A 20,381-nucleotide genomic window follows, 5' to 3' on the forward strand; every position below is an offset into this window, starting at 1 on the left:
TATTTTCAGCATCAAAAAGCTGACCACAAAATTTAAAAAATGCACACTTTCCAATGATATTTTTTAAACCAATGAGTTCTCTTTGCCCATAATTCTTCTACAGCAAATTATGACTCCTTAGTCACATATTTTCATAGTAAACTTACTAGTTTGCTTCTTGCCAGAATACCTCCAACATACTCAGTAGAGAGAACCCAGAAGATCTCAAACTTCTGGAATTTCTATTCTAAAACAACAAATCCTACGTACCTCAGATTTATTTCCAAGAAAAACTGACCCTCATCACACCTTTGCAGAATAATAGATACAAGTGATAGAAACATTAAAAGTATGAGATCATATTTAACACTTCACTGATAAGTGAAAAACTGTGCAATGGACCTTGGAAATAATGTTGTCTAGGGCCTCAAGTCCTCGTATTTCATAATTAACTATTTGTCCTTTTTCTAAATGCACTACAAAATGTGCTGTCTTCTCTGGACCCTTCCTACAAGTCACCTTTATTCCTCACACAAATTTCTCCTGCTGTATTGTAGGATCTTCTTTAGTAGTTAGAAGAATGGATGACATTTATTGTCCTTCTTCCAACTGCTCCTCATGAACTTCAGATTTGTATTTAAAATCACCATTATTTATCTATATATGAGATAATTCTCAATTCCTATTAACTTTTACTCATAGGTCCTATTTCCCAAACTATTAGTCATGTTCCAGATGTTTCCAGCAAAGAATATTAGAGAAGGATTACTCATGATTACCATATGCTACATTCCTGTTTAAATATCCCTACTTCCAATTTAGTCATCCGAGGAAGGCAGTGAGTGTGATCAGTGGATAGAAGAGGTGCCCCTCAGGAATGGTTTCAACTACACTAAGTTGGGGAGAACTACCATTTTTAAATACTAATAACTATTTGGAATTCAAATGGGAAGGAAAGAAATAAAAAGAATAAAAAAATTACAACATTTAAGGTTTACATTGCCACGAAGCGAGGAGAATAAGTGCAAATGACCTAATTTTAATTGGTTCCTGTGAGTCCTATCATTGTAACTTTTTAAAGAGTGTTTAGCCCAAGAACACATTCCCACATTTCTAATCTAGAATTTTAAAACATTTTAAATCACCCTTTTGGAAACTCTCATTTTTAATGTAAAAAAAAAAAAAAAGTCCTTCATGATCCTCTCTAAACAGAATAAACTCTGAAATTTTCTTTCTAAAAGTGACAGCATTGCAATTATTGTCCTAAATTCACAGGGATGGGGAAAACTGCTCTGAAAGAAGTTATACAATTGTATGTAATGCAACAAAATGACAGATTGGGTGGGGCAACACCCACATGCCCTTCACAATTTCGTTCTTGCTTTATAAATCAAAATCGGAGAGGGGCGTGCCAGTCAGACATGTTCCACGTGGGATCTGAAGATACCGTTATTCTCTTCCTGCTGATAATGCCGCCACCAGAATGGACATTCCGCAACCACCAGTTACATCACTGGCAGCTTAGAGATAATGCAAGGAAAAAGATTCCAACTTTTCAGATCCGCACTACTTCTTTGAGGGTAGCAGCAATGTGTACTTACCTTTTATTTTTCCTGTACAAGAGGCAGGTGTAAAGCAAACAGCATGGCAGATAACAAATTCAGTCAGGATACGCCGTTTCCACAAAACCATTCTTTTCTGGACATCACGATGTTTTCATCTCAAACCAGTTTTGCATTTTCTGAGGTTGGATACCAACCTCCATTGTTATCCTTTTATTTCCACACAGATATAGCATCTAATGAAGGTTGCCCATGGTCTCTGTGACTTGACAGTGCTCTATAGCTGTGGCGAGAACGATGAAGATGGGCAGCAACACAGCCAGGAACACTGAGGCCCTATTACTGTGCCTGCTTAAGTAGCAGCAATAATTCATCCAATTATTTTCTCCCATTTCATTGGCTCTGTTCTATGAGGCTATAGGCAAACTGAAAAATCTACCTTAGCCTTTAAAGTAGACTGATTGGGGTATCCAATTCAGAAGAGGGCTGCTCACTCTCATCCTAAAAAAGCTACCTTCTTTAAAGGAAAGAAAGAATTTTACCAGAAAAATTCATTTCACTATAGTCTTATGAGATGGCTTCAGAAACAATCCTATTCTTAAAAGAAAAAAAAAACTTACAAGATGTAGAGCCAGTAGCCAAGGCCAGGGCTACCATCATAGCAGCCTGGCTCATGCAGGTTCGCATTGGATTCGGACAGTCGGCAAAGAAACAGCGGAGCCAAAAACTGGTGGGCCATAGTCTTTAATTCTAGCTTTGCACCCAGCAGGCAAGTAAAAATACACACTGGGCTCCAAAACCCATAGTCTTTAATTCTAGCTTTGCACCCGGCGGGCAAGTAAAAATACACACTGGGCTCCAAAACCCATTCACATTCAGTGCTCACAAAGCTACTGACTTATCCGAGTTTCCTAGAATCAAAGGTTTCTAGCTCACCAGACTTATTATTCACCTCTGTTCCCCATCTCCTTTCCTTATCCCAGATACAAACTCTACACAAACTGGCATCTCACTCAGCACTCCGCCATCTTGGCTGCTTCTCCTGGCCTCCTCCATGTGGCCTTTCTCTGCTCTCCTCTGCTCTCTCTTCTAATCTCAGGAACCAAGAGCCCAAGCTCCCACTTCGTCCCCATTTTATAGTGTAGCAATCCAAACTCTTAATCCAATATACAAAACAGGGAAGTCTCTAATACAAAGTCACTTCTCTGAGGCATGATTGGATTGTACCGCCCTACATCAAAAAGGGTAGGAAAGGCTTAATCCCAAAACCAAGCCCCAGGCTACAAGAATTCCGCCTGCCTTTAGCCCACCCCAACACACATTAATATCACCTGGGCGAGGGCCTCCTCCTGTTATCTTTAACAAAGTGAGCATAATACATTTTATCTGCCCAACACAAGAGAAATAACAAGAAGACATACAATAATAGAAAATATCTGCTTTGATCAACTGTAGAAAATATCGAGTTCAGTTTCCTTATTCTATAGATGCGAGTACAGTCCCAGAGAAGAAGTGTGACTTGCCCAGAGTCATAGAGGGAACTGCGAGCTAGAAGTGGAAGTCAGTTTTCTTACCAGTTAGACACTCCACTACAGCCATCCCCCCACTGTTCCATGGCTTCACTTTCCATGCTTTCAGTTACCTACAGTCAAACGTGGTCTGAAAATAGTAAATGGAAAGTTTCAGAAATAAGCAATTTGTAAGTTCTAAATTCTGTGAGGTTCTACAAAGCCTGATGAAATCTCTCACACTATCCCTGTAAAGCCAGGAGCCACCATCATGGCCATTCACATGCAGGTTCGCATTTGATTTGGACAGCCGGTAATAAAACAGTAGAGTCAAGAACTGATGGGCCACCAGCTTTAATCCTAGCTTGCACTCAGCGAGCAAGAAATACACATAATGGGAAAAATACTTCCCTTTCCATTCAGGGCTCCCAAAGCCACTGACTTATTCGAGTATCCTAGAATCAAAGGTTTCTAGCTCAACAGACTTATTCACCTCTGTTCCCCATCTCCTTCTCTCTGCACAAACTGGCTTCTCCCTCAGCACTCCACCATCTTGGCTGTTTCTCCTGGCCTCCTCCACGTGGCCTTTCTCTGCTCTCCTCTCTAATGCTAATCTCAGGAACCTAGAGAGCAAGCTCCTGGTCTGCCCCACATTATAGTGAAGAAATCCAAACCTTTAATCCAATATACAAATAAGGAAGTCTCTGATACAAAGTCACTTATCTGAGGCATAATGGGATTCCTCATGAGAGTGCACCACCCACATCATGCAATTAGTCAAGGGTGTGGGGAAAAGCTTAGCCTTAAAACTAAGCCTTAGGCTATAACCACCCTCCTGGCTTACAGCCTATCTCCCACACACAATGCAAACTATAAGCGAGCAAATATATATTATATTTAAAAACTTATTTGACCAATATTCCACCCCTTTTGCTCGCTTCACAATCTAAAGCACAGGTATACCTGCACAAGGAAATTAAGCACATTACACAATTTACAACAACATGACAAATCATACAATTTCAACAATTACAAAGGTACATTTCACCAGTCTCTGAGCGCTTTGCCAAAAGTGCAAAATGTCCTCGGCCTTCTTTCTAGCCATGGGAAAAACTTCCCGGGTCAGGGGAGTGCTTCCAGCAAAGCTGCCCCCCACCCCCATCAGGGTATTTCACATTGTCCAAAATCTGTAAGTCCATCCAACAAATGAGCTAGTGCCCACTCCGGTTGTAGTCCAGGAAATCAGTCCACGCACATGGGGCATCAGCCAACCTGGCAGGTCTTACACTGTCCCAAAGAGGAGCACGTGGCAATGGCAGTCAGCATTTCCATCTCTGTTCCAGAGAGCATGATGGCATCCACCCCGTGTCTCAAAATCGCAGACCTACCAGGGGCGTAGTAAGAACTCCTTGCTGCTGGGTTCTCATCTTCTGGAGACTGCAGATCGCAAATCCAGCCCAATTCTCCTCATCCTCCAAAGAGAAACTGATATATCAGCTCCTGCTGCTGGCCTTGCAGCCCCGGGCCCAGCCTCAGTCCCAGCCTCCCGCTGCTGCTGGCTCTCCACAAAGTCCAGGGCAATTTCCAACTCATGAACTTGTGATTCCTCCTCCAGTGGCTGCTCCATTTCCAGGTGAATCTCACAAACCTGGTCGGCCTCCTTCTCCGGTGCTTGCTCCAGCTCCAGCTCCAGGGTTGGTATCTCTTTCTCCCACGTTTGCTCCAGCTCCTTCCACTGCTCGGTTTGCAGGTCCCAGGCAGGCTCTTCCACAGAGCTCTCGGTTTCCTCACACATGGCTGTAAAAGTGAGTCAGCCTACCATCCCCAAAAGGACAGCCATGGAAAACCATAAGAGCAGCCAGTCCTCTACTCCACTGCTCAAAGATGTTGGTGACTCCATACCAAATTCTGAATCCTGCCACAGACTACGCCAAATGTAAAGCCAGGAGCCACCATCATGGCCATTCACATGCAGGTTCATATTTGATTTGGACAGCTGGTAATGAAACAGTAGAGCCAAAAACTGGTGGGCCATCAGCTTTAATCCTAGCTTGCACCCAGCAGGCAAGAAATACACACAATGGGAAAACACAGGGGTCCCCAAACTTTTTACACAGGGGGCCAGTTCACCGTCCCTCAGACCGTTAGAGGGCCAGACTACAAAAAAAACTATGAACAAATCCCTATGCACACTGCACATATCTTATTTTAAAGTAAAAAAAAAAACAAAACACACAACGGGAAGAAATACAATATTTAAAATAACAAACAAGTAAATTTAAATCAACAAACTGACCAGTATTTCAATGGGAACTATGCTCCTCCACTGACCACCTATGAAAGAGGTGCCCCTTCCAGAAGTGCGGCGAGGGCCAGATAAATGGCCTCAGGGGGCCGCATGTGGCCCGCGGGCCGTAGTTTGGGGACCCCTGGAAAAACACTTCCCTTTCCATTCATGGCTCCCAAAGCCACTGACTTATCTGAGCTTCCTAGAATCAAAGGCTTCTAGCTCACCAGACTTATTCACCTCTGTTCCCCATCTTCTCTCTGCACAAACTCTGCACAAACTAGCTTCTCCCTCAGCACTCCACCATCTTGGCTGTTTCTCCTGGCCTCCTCCAGTGGCCTTCCTCTGCTTTCCTCTCGAATGCTATTCTCAGAAACCTAGAGCACAAGCTCCTGGTCTACCACACTTTATAGTGTAGAAATCCAAATCTTTAATCCAATATACAAATAAGAAAGTCTCTGATACAAAGTCACTTATCTGAGGCATAATGGGATTCCTCCTGAGAGTGCACCACCCCACATGATGCCATTAGTCAAGGATGTGGGGAAAAGCTTAGCCTTAAAACTAAGCCTTAGGCTATAACCACCCTACTGGTTTACAGCCTGTCCCCCAGACCCAATGCAAACTATAAGCGAGCAAATATATATAATATTTAAAAACTTATTTGACCAACAATCCCCATCTGTTTGTCCCATGTGGTACTTGAATCATACTTTTGTTCAGTGTATCCATGCTATGTACACTCCCCAACCGCCAGTCACTTACCAGCCTTCCGGGTTAACAGAGCCGCTGCAGTGGTATCACAGTGCATTTGTATAAGGCCAGGAGCCGCCATCATGGTCATTCACATGCAGGTTCTCATTGGATTCGGGCAGACAGTGAAGAAATGGTGGAGTCACAGGATGGTGGGCCATCCTGTTTATTCGTGTCTCACCAAGACAGGCAAACCACAAGAGAAGACAAGGGAAAAGCAGAAAACCAGCTTTTCCCATGAAGGGCAAGGGATCAGGGAGGGCCCTGCAATGGTGATAGCAGGAACCGGGAGAGCAAGCTCCTGGTCTGCCCCACTTTATAGTGTAGAAACCAAAAACCCTTAATTCAATATACGCACAATGAAGTCTCTGATACAAAGTCACTTATCTGAGGCATAATTGGATTCCTCATGAAAGTGTACCACCCACATCATGCAATCAGTCAAGGGTGTAGGGAAAAGCTTAGTCTTAAAACTGCCTTAGGCTATAATGACCTGGTCTGCTTACAGCCTGTCCCCCACACCTAATACAAACTATAAGCAAGCAAACATATATATCATATTTAAAAACTTATTTGACCAACAATTTTTAAAAATAAACCTATTTTACTTAATAATGCCACATTCACATAACTTTTATTATAGCATATTGTTATAATTGTTCTGTTTTATTATTAGTTGACCTCACTCTCATGATTTATAAATTAAACATCACCATAGGTATGTATGTATAGGAAAAAAAAAACATGGTCTACATATATTGCTCACAAAAATTAGGGAATACTTCAAAATAAATATGGAGCAACAAAATATCCCCTAATTTTTGTGAGCAGTGTAGTTTGGTACTATCTGCTGTTTCCAGCATCTATTGGGGGTTGTAAAGCCAGTAGCCATGGTCACCATCACAGCTGCCTGGCCCATGCAGGTTCACATTGGATTCGGACAGTCAGTAAAGAAACAACTGAGCCAAAAACTGGTGGGCCATCATCTTTAATCCTAGCTTGTACCCGGTGGGCAAGTAAAAACACACACTGGGCTCCAAAACCCACTCATTCAGTGCTCACAAAGCTACTGACTTATCCAAGTTTCCTAGAATCAAAGGTTTCTAGTCACCAGACTTATTCACCTCTGTTCCCTATCTCTTTCCTTCTCCCTGCACAAACTCTGCATAAACTGGCTTCTCCTCTAGCATTCCGCCATTTTGGCTGCTTCTCCTGGCCTCCTCTATGTGGCGTCTCTCTGCTCTCCTCTCTAATGCTAATCCCAGGAACCAAGAGAGAGCAAGCTCCTGGTCTGCCCCCATTTTATAGAGTAGAAATCAAAACCTTTAATCCAATATACAAACAAGGAAGTCTCCGATACAAAGTCACTTATCTGAGGCATAATGGGATTCCTCATGAGAATGCACCACCCTACATCAAAAAGGGTGGGAAAGGCTTAGTCCTAAAACCAAGCCCCAGACTACAAGGATCCTGCCTGCCCACAGCCCACCCCCAACACACATTCATATAATCATGCCTATCCCAAGAAGATGGGCAACTAATCAAATGGGCGACAGGCTTCCATGTGGGCAGTGCCATCTTCAACAAAGTGAGCATAATATATTTTATCTGCCCAACAAATCCTAAAGAAAAAACCCAAGAACCACCTTACCTCTATGTTGGTCAAATAAGTCTGTAAATATGATGTATATGTTTGCTTGATTATAGTTTGCATTGGGGGCTGGGCAACGCCAGATATAGTGGTCTGTGAGGTTGCAGGTTGTCTTCCTGATTGGAAGGGGTCATTGTCTTGCTAATGTTTACTGGAAGAGAGATTCTGCCCCACCACTGAGAGGTGCAGGAGATTTCTTTTCTCTCTCCTCCCTGATCCCTTGCCTTCCATGGGCAAAAAACCCACTTTTCCCTTGGCTTTTCTTGTGGCTTGCCTGTCTTGGTGAGACACCAATAAGCAGACTGGCCCACCATCCTCCAATTCCACTGTTTCTTTACTGTCTGCCCAAATTCAATAAAAACCTGCATGTGAATGGCCACAATGGTGGCAGTGGCCCCTGGCCTTACACTCTAGGTAATATAACTTGAACCCAGAATCAATCTTCCAAAATTTCTTACATAGGGCAAGGTGTTTCAAGACTCTATCCAGAACAGTAAAAAAGCATTCTAGGCTACTCCCCCACAAAGGTACCATTTTCTGCTTCTCCTGCCTTCAGTAACTTCTGCAGCTGACCCCATGTGAGGAGATATCTGGAGCAATGGGCCCTCACATGCCATTTGTATTCCAAGCCTGTGGGTCTCTGGTACTGTGTACTCACTCCATTCTAATCACCACGTTTTTGCAAACTGAAAAAGGCAAACTATAATTTGAAAATGGTTGCTACTGTGTTTGTTTGATTGTTTGTTTCCTTTTTTATAGCCCCAGCACATAGTAGCAAAATAACTCGCCTATTGTGGACACTTAATAAAGGCTTGTTGAAGAATTATGCTTTTTAACCGTATGTTCTAATGTGATTGCCCTATTTTGACTGCATCTGTACTGGTTCTGTTGACAAGTTCCAAAGATAATTTCATGTTGTGGAGACAATGACTACTCAGAGACCACATGGCATGCACTGAGGGACCTAGAGAAGACGGCCTCACAATCCCCTGTACAGGTTTCATGAGACCACCCTGACCCCCAGTCCTTATAGGTACTTACGGATACACACAAATGGAAGCAGAGAAGAGAATGAGGAAGTCAGGAGGGGGAATTTCTTTAAAGCAGATTAAAGAGCAGGCAAAGTAGCTCAAATGTTCCCACCTACTGATTAACCAGAATTGCTAATTCTACCCCTATTTTCCTGCATACAGCACAGTACTGCTTTTAGTATTTTTGTCCATGGAGCCACTGTGGCCTTTGCCTCAGGGCACTGAACCCTGTCCCTGTTCTAAGTTCCTACTCAGGGCCTCCACATCTTCCCCTTTTTTATTTGAGCTGTATAATAGGGGTTCAAATCTTCAGTAGGTTCAGAAGGACATTTTTCTAAAAGTGTTGGTTGCAGTGAAAGGTGGAGGGCAAGCCTAGAGAGAAACAGGTTTTCAGGGGTCACAGGCATGTCTGTATTTTTCAAAACTTCTTCAGCATGCCTGGTTAATTAAACCCTTGGTTGGTAAACTGTGGCTCATGAGCCACATGCAGCTCTTTGGACCCTTGAGTGTGGCTCTCCCACAAAATACCATGTGCGGGTGCTACCTTGATAAGGAATGTACCTACCTATATAGTTTAAGATTAAAAATTTGGCTCTCAAAATAAATTTCAATCGTTGTACTGTTGATATTTTGCTCTGTTAACTAATGAGTTTGCCAACCACTGGGTTAGACACTTCAAAGCACCCTAAGGGATGTCAGGCTCACCCTGAGTGCTTGGGAGTGAGCTAACTGTCCTCCTCCTTTTTGGGTTCATTCCCGGAGGTGGATTCACTATCAGTTTCTGGATCTCCGGAACTGGGCTGCTTCCTAGGGGCTGATGCCAACCCATGATAAGGCTTCACCTTCCTCAATGGTATCCAAAGAGGACTTGTTGATAACAAAATTGCAACATATCCTGGTAAAACACAAGAGGTATAGGCCGTTGCTTGGCTGCTACAAAATGCCTGTCAGCTACAGTACATCCAGAGGAGAAAATGTTTTAAAAATTAAGAGTAAAAAGACCCATATACAATTGTTCTTGTGGAGTGAGTCTCTCCTCCTGACTCCCCCTTTTTTTTTGTTTCTGCAGTTGGTGCTGAGAAGGCCATTGGCATTTTCTGTAATATCTGAAAATTGGGGCACATTCTTCAAGCTCCTGATGCCCTCAAGAATGTCCAAAAGTTCTTTGCTATTTTCCTTTCAAAAATACCTCCAGGCCCTGGCCGGCTGGATCAGCAGTAGAGCATCAGCCCAGCATGTGGAAGTCCTGGGTTCAATTCTCAACCAGGGCACATAGGAGAAGTGATCCGCTGCTTCTCTACCCTTCTCTCTCTTTCTCTCTGTCCCTCTCTTTCCATCCCACAGCGAAGGCTCCATGAAGCAAAGTTGGCCCAGGCACTGAGGATGGCTCCATGGCCTCCACCTCAGGTGCTAGAATGGTTCCAGTTGTAGTGGAACAATGACCGAGATGGGCTGAGCATCGCCCCCTGGTGGCATGTTGGGTGGATCCTGGTCGGGCGCATGTGGGAGTTTGTCTGCTTCCCCCTGCTTCTCACTTCAGAAAAATTACAAAAAAAAAAAAAAAAGTACCTCCATAACTTATACCTTTTATCATTAAAACCATACAATTTCTTTTCAATTAATCAGAAGTCTCCATTTCCAAAAACCTTAACTTACAGAGAGGGCTAAGTAATTAGAAATTTTAGATTGGTACTTTTATGAATATATTTCATGATCTTAAGAAACAGGTTCTTTCAATGGCAATCAGACTTGTATTTTCAAAGGAGACAACAGAGATAGCAGGAACCTGTTGTAAACCCAGGCAAAACAAACATATTTCCTGTTAAGAACTTTAAAAGACATTAATTAAATTAAGCTAGTAGTAATATCAAATGCTTTTGTAGATCACCTGACTAAATTAAAAAAAAATTTGAAATAGTTTTATATTCCACAGTATTATTAATAATTGCAGAGAAGGCAAGACTCTTTGTTTTTGGCAGCTTTTAGGTTGACTGAAGAGAAGAGAGAGGATGAGCTATGTAAGGCCAGTAGCCACGGCCATCATCACAGCCGCCTGGCCAGTGCAGGTTCGCATTTGATTCAGAGAGACGGTAATGAAACAATGGAGCCAAGAACTGGTGGGTCATTACCTTTAATCCTAGCTCGCAGCTGGCAGGCGAGAAATACACACAGTGGGAAAACACTTCCATTTCCATTCAGAGCTCCCAAAGCCATCCAAGTATTTCTAGAATCAAAAGGTTTCTACCTCATCAGCCTTATTCACCTCTGTTCCCCATCTCCTTCTCTCTGCACAAACTGGCTTCTCCTTCAGCACTCCGCCATTTTGGCTGCTTCTCCTCTGCAATGCTAATTTCAGGAACTGAGAGAGAGAACCCCTGGTCTCCCTTATTTCATAATGTAGAAATTAAAGCTTTTAAACCAGTGTAAAGCCAGTTGCCATGGCTGCCACTATCAAAGCAGCCCAGCCCATTCAGGTTCGCATTGGATTCGGACAGTCGGTAAAGAAACAACGGAGCCAAAAACTGATGGGCCATCTTCTTTAATTCTAGCTTGCACCCGGCGGGCAAGTAAAAAAACACACACTGGGCTCCAAAATCCACTCATTCAGTGCTCAAAAAGCTACTGACTTATCCAAATTTCCTAGAATCAAAGGTTTCTAGCTCACCAGACTTTCACCTCTGTTCCCCATCTCCTTCCTTCTCTCTGCACAAACTCTGCACAAACTGGCTTCTCACTCAACACTCCACCATCTTGGCTGCTTCTCCTGGCCTCCTCCACGTGGCTATTCTCTGCTCTCTGCTCTCTGCTCTCTAATGCTAATCTCAGGAACCAAGAGAGCAAGCTCCCGTTCTGCCCCTATTTTATAGTGTAGAAATCCAAACCTTTAATCCAATATACAAAATAGGGAAGTCTCTAATACAAAGTCACTTATCTCAGGCATGATGGGATTGTACCACCCCACATCAAGAAGGGTGGGAAAGGCTTAATCCCAAAACCAAGCTGCAGGCTACAAGGATTCTGCCTGCCCACAGCCCACAGAGACACACATTAATATCACCTGGGCAACGGCCTCCACGTGGGCAGCGCCATCTTTAACAAAGTGAGCATAATAAATTTTATCCGCCCAACAACCAGTGTACAGATAAGGAAGTCTCTGATACAAAGGAACTTATCTGAGGCATAAACGGAATTCCTCATAAGAGTGAACCACCCCACATCATGCAACAGTCAAGGATGTGGGGAAGAGCTTAGTGTTGAGAAGATCTTAGTATTAAAAGAGTGGGAAAGGCTTAGTCTTAAAACTAAGCCTTAGGCTATAAGGACCTGCCTGCTTACAGCCTGTCCCCCACACACCCGATACAAACTATAAGTGAGCAAACATATCCATCATATTTGCAAACTTATTTGACTCACAAGCTACTGAGCTGCTTTAATTTTAAAAGTACTCTCCTTTTTGTTTCCCTTTACATTGAGGTCATGGTATGACCCCTCTAATTTTTACAGCCTGCACAGGGTCTGGAGAGTTATTAATGCTCCTATTATTCCCGGGTCTCCAGAAGGCTTTCAGATATTTAAATGACCCAGTTTCTCTTTTTTTCTTTCTTTTTTTCTGAGTTTTACTGTCTGAAAAGGGGAGTGAGATCTTTTCCCTGTTGGTCAAATAAGTTTGTAAATATGATATATATATTTGCTCGCTTATAGTTTGCATTGGATGTGGGGGACAGGCTGTAAGCAGGCAGGATCAATATAGCCTAAGGCTTAGTTTTAAGACTAAGCTTTTCCCACCCTAAGTGACTTTGTATCAGAGACATCCTTGTTTGTATATTGGATTAAAGGTTTTGATTTCTACACTATAAAATGGGGCAGACCAGACACTTGCTCTCTCAGTTCCTGAAATTAGCATTAGAGAGGAGAGCAGATAAAGGCCATGTGGAGGAGAAGAGAAGCCATTTGGTGCAGAGATTGTGCAGAGAGAAGATGGGGAACAGAGGTGAATAAGTCTGGTGAGCTAGAAACCTTTGATTCTAGGAAACTCGGATAAGTCAGTAGCTTTGTGAGCACTGAATGAGTGGGTTTTGGAGCCCAGTGTGAGTTTTTACTTGCCTCCCTGGTGCAAGCTAGTATTAAAGCTAATGGCCCAACAGTTCTGGGCTTTGCTGTTTCATTACTGTCTGTCTGAATCTAAAGTGAACCTGCATGGGCCAGGCGGCTGTGATGGTGGCTGTGGCTACTGGCTTTATATTCCTCCATTTGAATTATTAATTTATTTTTTTCCTCAGAGAATCTTTAATATGAACAACATGAAAGCTAATGTATAACATAATAACAAAATTCTAAATAAAGGCAAAGTTCAAACAAAAGGTATTTATAAACAAATCCTCTAAAAAAAGGGAGTGCGACACTCATCTTTAAACCTTATTTCACATTAGCCAGTACTGTAAATCAGTGGTCCCCAACCTTTTTTGGGCCACAGACCAGTTTAATGTCAGAAAATATTTTCACGAACCGGCCTTTAGGGTGGGACAGATAAATGTATCACGTGACCGAGACAAGCATCAAGAGTGAGTCTTAGATGGATGTAACAGTCGGAATCTGGTCATTTTAAAAAAATAAAACATTATTCAGACTTAAATATAAATAAAATGGAAATAATGTAAGTTATTTATTCTTTCTCTGCGGACCGGTACCAAATGGCCCACGGACCGGTACTGATCCGCAGCCCCAGGGTTGGGAACCACTGCTGTAAATGACCTTTACAAGATCTAGGTGTGACAAAGCACAAGTGGTAGAGGCAGAGGATTTCTAGTACACACAGAATAGTAAAAATTTCAGACAGATAGATTAGACAGACTAGAGCTCTCAAACTGAAACTGACCCCCCCTATTTCACAGACCTGAGTACAATTTGACATAAAAACAGGACAATTACAGTACAGAGATACAGGCATGACACAGAAATAAAACCTTATTAAACCTAATAGCAGAGTGCTACCTGACCCTCAACTCTGAAGACAATGAACACAGGGCACAGCAATTAGTATGGCAAGACCTTAGAGAACAAAACAAAGAAACAAGTTTAGGATCAAAAATTGCATTCTATTTAAGTTTAAATAAGTAGTTCTTACATATTACAATTTTAAAACAACAGTGCCCATGACATTTAAATACAGGAATGCAATTATTTTATTTAGTTCAATATTAAAGCTGGCATTTCCAATTTTTGCATGCAAGAACTTAATTTAAGCCTCAAAAGAGCCACATCTTGGCAATCCTAAACTAATAACCTAGTTATAGTATTAAGTCCAGTTTTAACTTGGCCTGGTAATTTGCATAAACACCAACTGACCACATTGGCTTTTTACAATCTTCTTTGCTGGAACTTTATATGGAATTTTCAGATTGGGCTTTAATTAGCCTCTCAGGGCACACACAAAAGTGAAGCTATACAGTTGCTTGCAATATTTCTGAAAATGTCCTTCTCTGCCACAGTTACAAGTTTGTGGCCTCAATATGGCAGCAAGTACCTGGGCTCAATGTAATCTCATACCTACATTTTGATATGCTCTAATCATTTCTGCTATATCAGGGTGCTTCCCCCTAAGAGAAGCCAATATCTTTTGGCAATCAGCATTTGTGGTCTCATAAGCCAATTGTAGGGTCAGCACCTTTGCTGCTTGTTCTACCTGTTGTGAGATGGCAGTTCACAGGCACTTAATGAAATCAATATAGGGTTCATTAGGTCTCTGATGGATGCCTGCAAAAGAGCCCATAGGGGCTTTGGTGTCCGGAATCCAAACCCATGCCTTAAAATCCACCATAAAACCTGAGAAATGGCAGTGCGGTTCATGTGGGTCTGAGCCTGCAGAGTAACATAAACACAGGCTCCTATGAGTATGTCAACACCAATTGGAACTCCTGCATTCAGATTCTCTACAGCTTGTATCTGAGCTATGTCCTGGTATTCCTGTAGCCAGACACTATCTAGAGCAGTGGTGGTTACAGCTTTCACTAACCCTCTCCAGTCCTGAGGGTACATTTCATATTCTGTACCCATTACCTCAATCATTCCCTTGGTAAATATGCTTTGTACTCCATTTTTGTTAATACTTTTCCTGAATTCCTTAAAGACCAGGTAAGGGAAACTCTCATTTCTAATAGGCTACCCTGGCGTTGTTATTATGGGGAAAGACTGAACACATTCTCTATCTTCGTCTAAGTCTTTCCTTAGACACTTCTCAAACTTACTTTCTCATATGGAGGTTGCCGGTGAGGCTGGGGCTCATCAGGAGGGGAAACCTGGTGGTTTCTTACCCTAATCAGTATAAAGTCAATCTACAATGATTCCATGTGTGGGTCAAAAAAGTTTGCAAATATGATGTATATGTTTGCTCACTTATAGTTTGCATTGGGTGTGGGGGACAGGCTATAAGCAGGCAAAGTCATTATACCCTAAGGCTTAGTTTTAAGACTAAGTCTTTCCCATCCTTTTAATACTAAGATCTTCTCAACACTAAGCTTTCCCCCACACCCTTAACTGTTGCATGATGTGGGGTGGTACACTCTTATGAGGAATTCCATTTATGCCTCAGATAAGTGGCTTTGTATCAGAGACTTCCTTATTTGTATACTGGGTTAAAGGCTTTAATTTCTACACTATAAAATAAGGGAGACCAGGGGCTCTCTCTCTCTAGGTTCCTGAAATTAGCATTTCAGAAGAGAAGCAGCCATAATGGTGGAGTGCTGAAGGAGAAGCCAGTTTGTGCAGAGAAGGAGATGGGGAACAGAGGTGAATAAGGCTGGTGAGGTAAAAACCTTTGCTTCTAGGAATACTCGGATAAGTCAGTGGCTTGGGTGCACTAAATGGAAATGGAAATGTTTTCCCACTGTGTGTATTTCTTTACTGCCGGGTGTGAGCTAGGATTAAAGGTAATGGCCCACCAGTTCTTGGCTCTGTTGTTTCATTACCATCTGTTCAAATCAAATGCAAACCTGCATGGGCCAGGCGGCTGTGATGGTGGCCGTGGCTACTGGCTTTACACCATGTTGTTAGATGTTGTACAATCACTAGCACTAATGAGTTGCAGAGCCAGTGCCCCATTTGCTCCCAGTCTTCAATGTCTAGGGTCCCTTCTTTTGGATACCAAGGATACTGCTGACAGACTACAATAAGCAGCTTTGTGAGTTGCATATCAGTGACCCTACACCCTGTATGGTGAAGGAGGCCATGAAGCTGGAGCTTATGGTTGCACTAGTCCAAGATCAGGGAATTCTCTATGGTGGTCAAGTAAAAGGGAGGGGGGAAAAGGGGAGTCCCCTTGTCTGAAACCTATTTCACCTCACCACAAATGTCCACAGGCTATCATTCCTCCATCATCTGTGTCCCACTTAGTGGGATGTTGTTGGGCAGATAAAATATATTTTGCTCACTTTGTTAAAGATGGTGCTGCCCACATGGAAGCCCATTGCCCAGGTGATATTAATGTGTGTTGGGGGCAGGCTGTGGGCAGATAGGACCCTGTAGCCAGGGGCTTGGTTTTGGGAATAAGCCTTTCCCACCCTTTTTGATGTAGGGTGGTGTATTCTCATGAGGAATCCCATTATGCCTCAGATAAGTGACTTTGTATCAGAGACTTTCTTGTTTGTATATTGGATTAAAGGTTTTGATTTCTATACTATAAAATGGAAGCAGACCAGGAGCTTGCTCTTCTTGGTTCCTAGGATTAGCATTAGAGAGGAGAGCAAAGAGAGGCCACATGGAGGAGGCCAAGAGAAGCAGCCAAAATGGCAGAATGCTAAAGGAGAAGCCAGTTTGTGCAGAGAGAAGGAGATGGGGAACAGAGGTGAACAAGTCTGGTGAGCTAGAAACCTTTGATTCTAGGAAACTCGGATAAGTCAGTAGCTTTGTGAGCACTGAATGTGATTGACTTTGTATCAGAGACTTCCTTGTTTGTATATTGGATTAAAGGTTTTGATTTCTACACTATAAAATGAGGGCAGAACAGGAGCTTGCTCTCTTGGTTCCTGAGATTAACATTAGAACAGAGAGCAGAGAGGAGAGGAGAGAAAGGCCATGTGGAGGAGGCCAGGAGAAGCAGCCAAGATGGTGGAGTGTTGAGTAAGAAGCCAGTTTGTGCAGAGTTTGTGCAGAGAGAAGGAAGGAGATGGGTAACAGAGGTGAATAAGTCTGGTGAGCTAGAAACCTTTGATTCTAGGAAACTCAGATAAGTCAGTAGCTTTTTGAGCACTGAATGAGTGGGTTCTGGAGCCCAGTGTGTGTTTTTACTTGCCCGCCAGGTACAAGCTAGGATTAAGGATGATGGCCCACCAGTTTTTGGCTCCGTTGTTTCTTTACCAACTGTCCGAATCCAATGCAAACCTGTATGTGAATGGCCACAATGGTGGGTCCTGGCCTTAGAGATGTGTTGGACATCCTTTCCTTTGCCAGGCTTTAGGAGGGTTTCACGACTTGTCTTTTGGTTCCCCTTCCTCACACAGGGCACCACTAGTCACAGAGACAATAACTTCTTGGAGATGACATGGCATGTACTGAGGGACTGAGAGGACACTGCCTCACAATCCCCTATACAGGTTTTATGAGGTGGCCCTGACTGCCAGTCCTTACAGGTATTTATAGTTTGCATTGGGGGCTGAGCAGCGCCAGGTATATGTGAGTCTGTGAAATTGCAAATTACCTTCCTGCTTGGGAGGGCCGTTGTTTTGCTAATGTGTGCTGGAGGAGAGGTTTTTGGCCAGAAAGTTATGAAAAGAGAGAAAGGAGAAGAGGCAGAAAAATGTGTGTTTGCAGAGTGAGAGAGGAGAATGCAGAGTGCTGAAGGAAAAATCATGTTGGCAGGGTGTAAAACCAGTAGCCAGGGCTACCATCACAGCAGCCTGACCCATGCAGGTTCGCATTGGATTTGGACAGTCGGCAAAGAAACAACGGAGCCAAAAACTGGTGGGCTATCATCTTTAATCTTAGCTTGTACCCAGCGGGCAAGTAAAAACACACACTGGGCTCCAGAACCCACTCATTCAGTGCTCAAAAAGCTACTGACTTATCTGAGTTTCCTAGAATCAAAGGTTTCTAGCTCACCAGACTTATTCACCTCTGTTACCCATCTCCTTCCTTCTCTCTGCACAAACTCTGCACAAACTGGCTTCTTACTCAACACTCCACCATCTTGGCTGCTTCTCCTGGCCTCCTCCACATGGCCTTTCTCTGCTCTCTTCTCTGCTCTCTGTTCTAATGTTAATCTCAGGAACCAAGAGAGCAAGCTCCTGTTCTGCCCTCATTTTATAGTGTAGAAATCAAAACTTTAATCCAATATACAAAATAGGGAAGTCTCTGATATATACAAAGTCACTTATCTGGGGCATGATGGGATTGTACCACTCCACTTCAAAAAGGGTGGGAAAGGCTTATTCCCAAAACCAAGCCCCAGGCTACAAGGATCCTACCTGCCCACAGCCCACCCCCAACACACTTTAATATCACCTGGGCAACAGCTTCCATGTGGGCAGCGCCATCTTTAACAAAGTGAGCATAATATATTTTATCTGCCCAACACAGGGAAAGAGAAGGTGTGCAGATGGGGAACCAGAGGTGAGGGGCTTTGGGAGCCCTGCTGAGACTTGTGAGGCCTTTGATTCTAGGAGAAACCAGAGAAGATTCTCCTGGTTGTGGAAGTGGAGAATGTGTCAGTGGCTTTGGAATACCTGTGTGTTTGCTCGTCAGCCAGTGCGAGACTTTAATAAAGGAATATTTATTTTTTGGCTCCACTATTTTATTACCATCTGGCTGAATTCAATGAGAATGGTCACAATGGCAAGGCAGTGACTACTGGCCTTACAATGAGGAAGTCAGAAAGAGGAATTTCTTTAGAGAAGATTAAAGGGCAAGCAAAGTAGCTCAAATGTCTGGACCTAATTGCTAATTCTATCTGTACTTTTGTGCCTAAAGCCACTGTGGCCTATGCCTCAGGGCAATGAACTCTGTCCCTGTTCTAAATTCCTACACAGGGCGTCTACAATCCCATACCAATTTTGGAAATAATAAAAACAGAATAGTGATACTCAAAACTGGGTTATATTATTGTGTGGTAGTTCATAACATCCAGAAAGAAGCCCAATTAATCCCATGAAATATTTTTAAGTGAAAAATTTCACTTTTGACTGTTAAAATTTCACTTTTGACTGTTAAGATTCTTATGAGTCTTAAGTCTATGAACATAGAACGTACTCAAGCACAAAAGGTAGAAAGAAAAGGGGAGTAGTGTGACCATGTCTTTGTCAAAGCAACTCATACACTTGACAGTTGTTTCTCTTTACAGGAAGTTAGCTGCAAATGTAAGAGAGTAAAGTCCTCCTGTTGCAATTTTTGTATTAAATAGCAAACACTGCTGCTTTTCTAAGTTCTCAAGAATGTCATCGAGTAATAACAGACTTGGAGGGAGCAAGCTAGTATTCTCTTCTTACAGATAATAAATAAATCCTCATAGCTCTCCTCTTACATGTGAGGCATCAAACATTTTTCTACAATCTCTCTAATCTTCCTCCAATCTTCCTCTTTTTAGTGTCTTCATCTTCCATGTATAAATTTTTCCAACTGTCTTTTCTAAAATTACTGAAGTCTTTAAAAATAAATTAATTCTTTCCTATAACCAGAACTACTGCACCATCCTTTAAAAAGCCTCCCACAGAATTTACATAAAATTTTTCAAACTAGTTTCTGTCTTCTGGCAGCTTACATCAATGCACAATGTGTCCCTTTGCTCAATATCCTTGTCCACTCATAACCCAGGAATATGGAGAAACCACATCAATACCAAAAAAGAACAAAATCAGTATAATGAGAAGAAATGATTATACTCAATAGAGGAAGACTATAAGAAGCTACCAATATGGCAAGAAAGTGAAACACTCTATTTAAATACTCATGAAATGAGTGTTGGTTATCACAATACAGAAAAAGTGGTTGTCTAGGAGACGTGACTTATGCGGTGCAAGAAAGCCTCTTATGTCTATCTTACCCACTTGCTAAAAATTCTTTATTTCATTGTAGTACAATCCATGACACTTATTTAAGTTAGAGAGTTTTGCTTTTAACAAAACAGAAATGCTACAAGGAATAATACAGTGACACCTATGAATTATTTCCAGTTACAAATAAACCTGATTGATCACCAGATATATGTTCTACATCTGGGGGGGTTAGAAGGGTACAGAATTAAGAGATACAAATTGCCAGTTATAAAAAGAATCATAGGGAAGTAAAGTACAGCATAGGTAATATAATCATAATCAATAATATTGCAATTACTAGGCATGTTGTGATGGCTACTACACTTCTCTGGATGATCACTTTGTAAGTCATATAAATGTTTTGTCACTATGTTGTTCACCTGAAACTAATACAGTATTTGTAAAGCCAGAAGGCAAGGCCAGGGCCACCATCAGAGCAGCCCAGCCCTTGCAGGTTCGCATTGGATTCGGACAGTCGGCAAAGAAACAGCGGAGCCAAAAACTGGTGGGCCATAGTCTTTAATTCTAGCTTTGCACCCGGCAGGCAAGTAAAAATACACACTGGGCTCCAAAACCCAGTCACATTCAG

The sequence above is a fragment of the Saccopteryx bilineata genome, chromosome 2, assembly GCF_036850765.1.
Source record: "Saccopteryx bilineata isolate mSacBil1 chromosome 2, mSacBil1_pri_phased_curated, whole genome shotgun sequence".
In the NCBI taxonomy this organism is placed as follows: Eukaryota; Metazoa; Chordata; class Mammalia; order Chiroptera; family Emballonuridae; genus Saccopteryx; species Saccopteryx bilineata.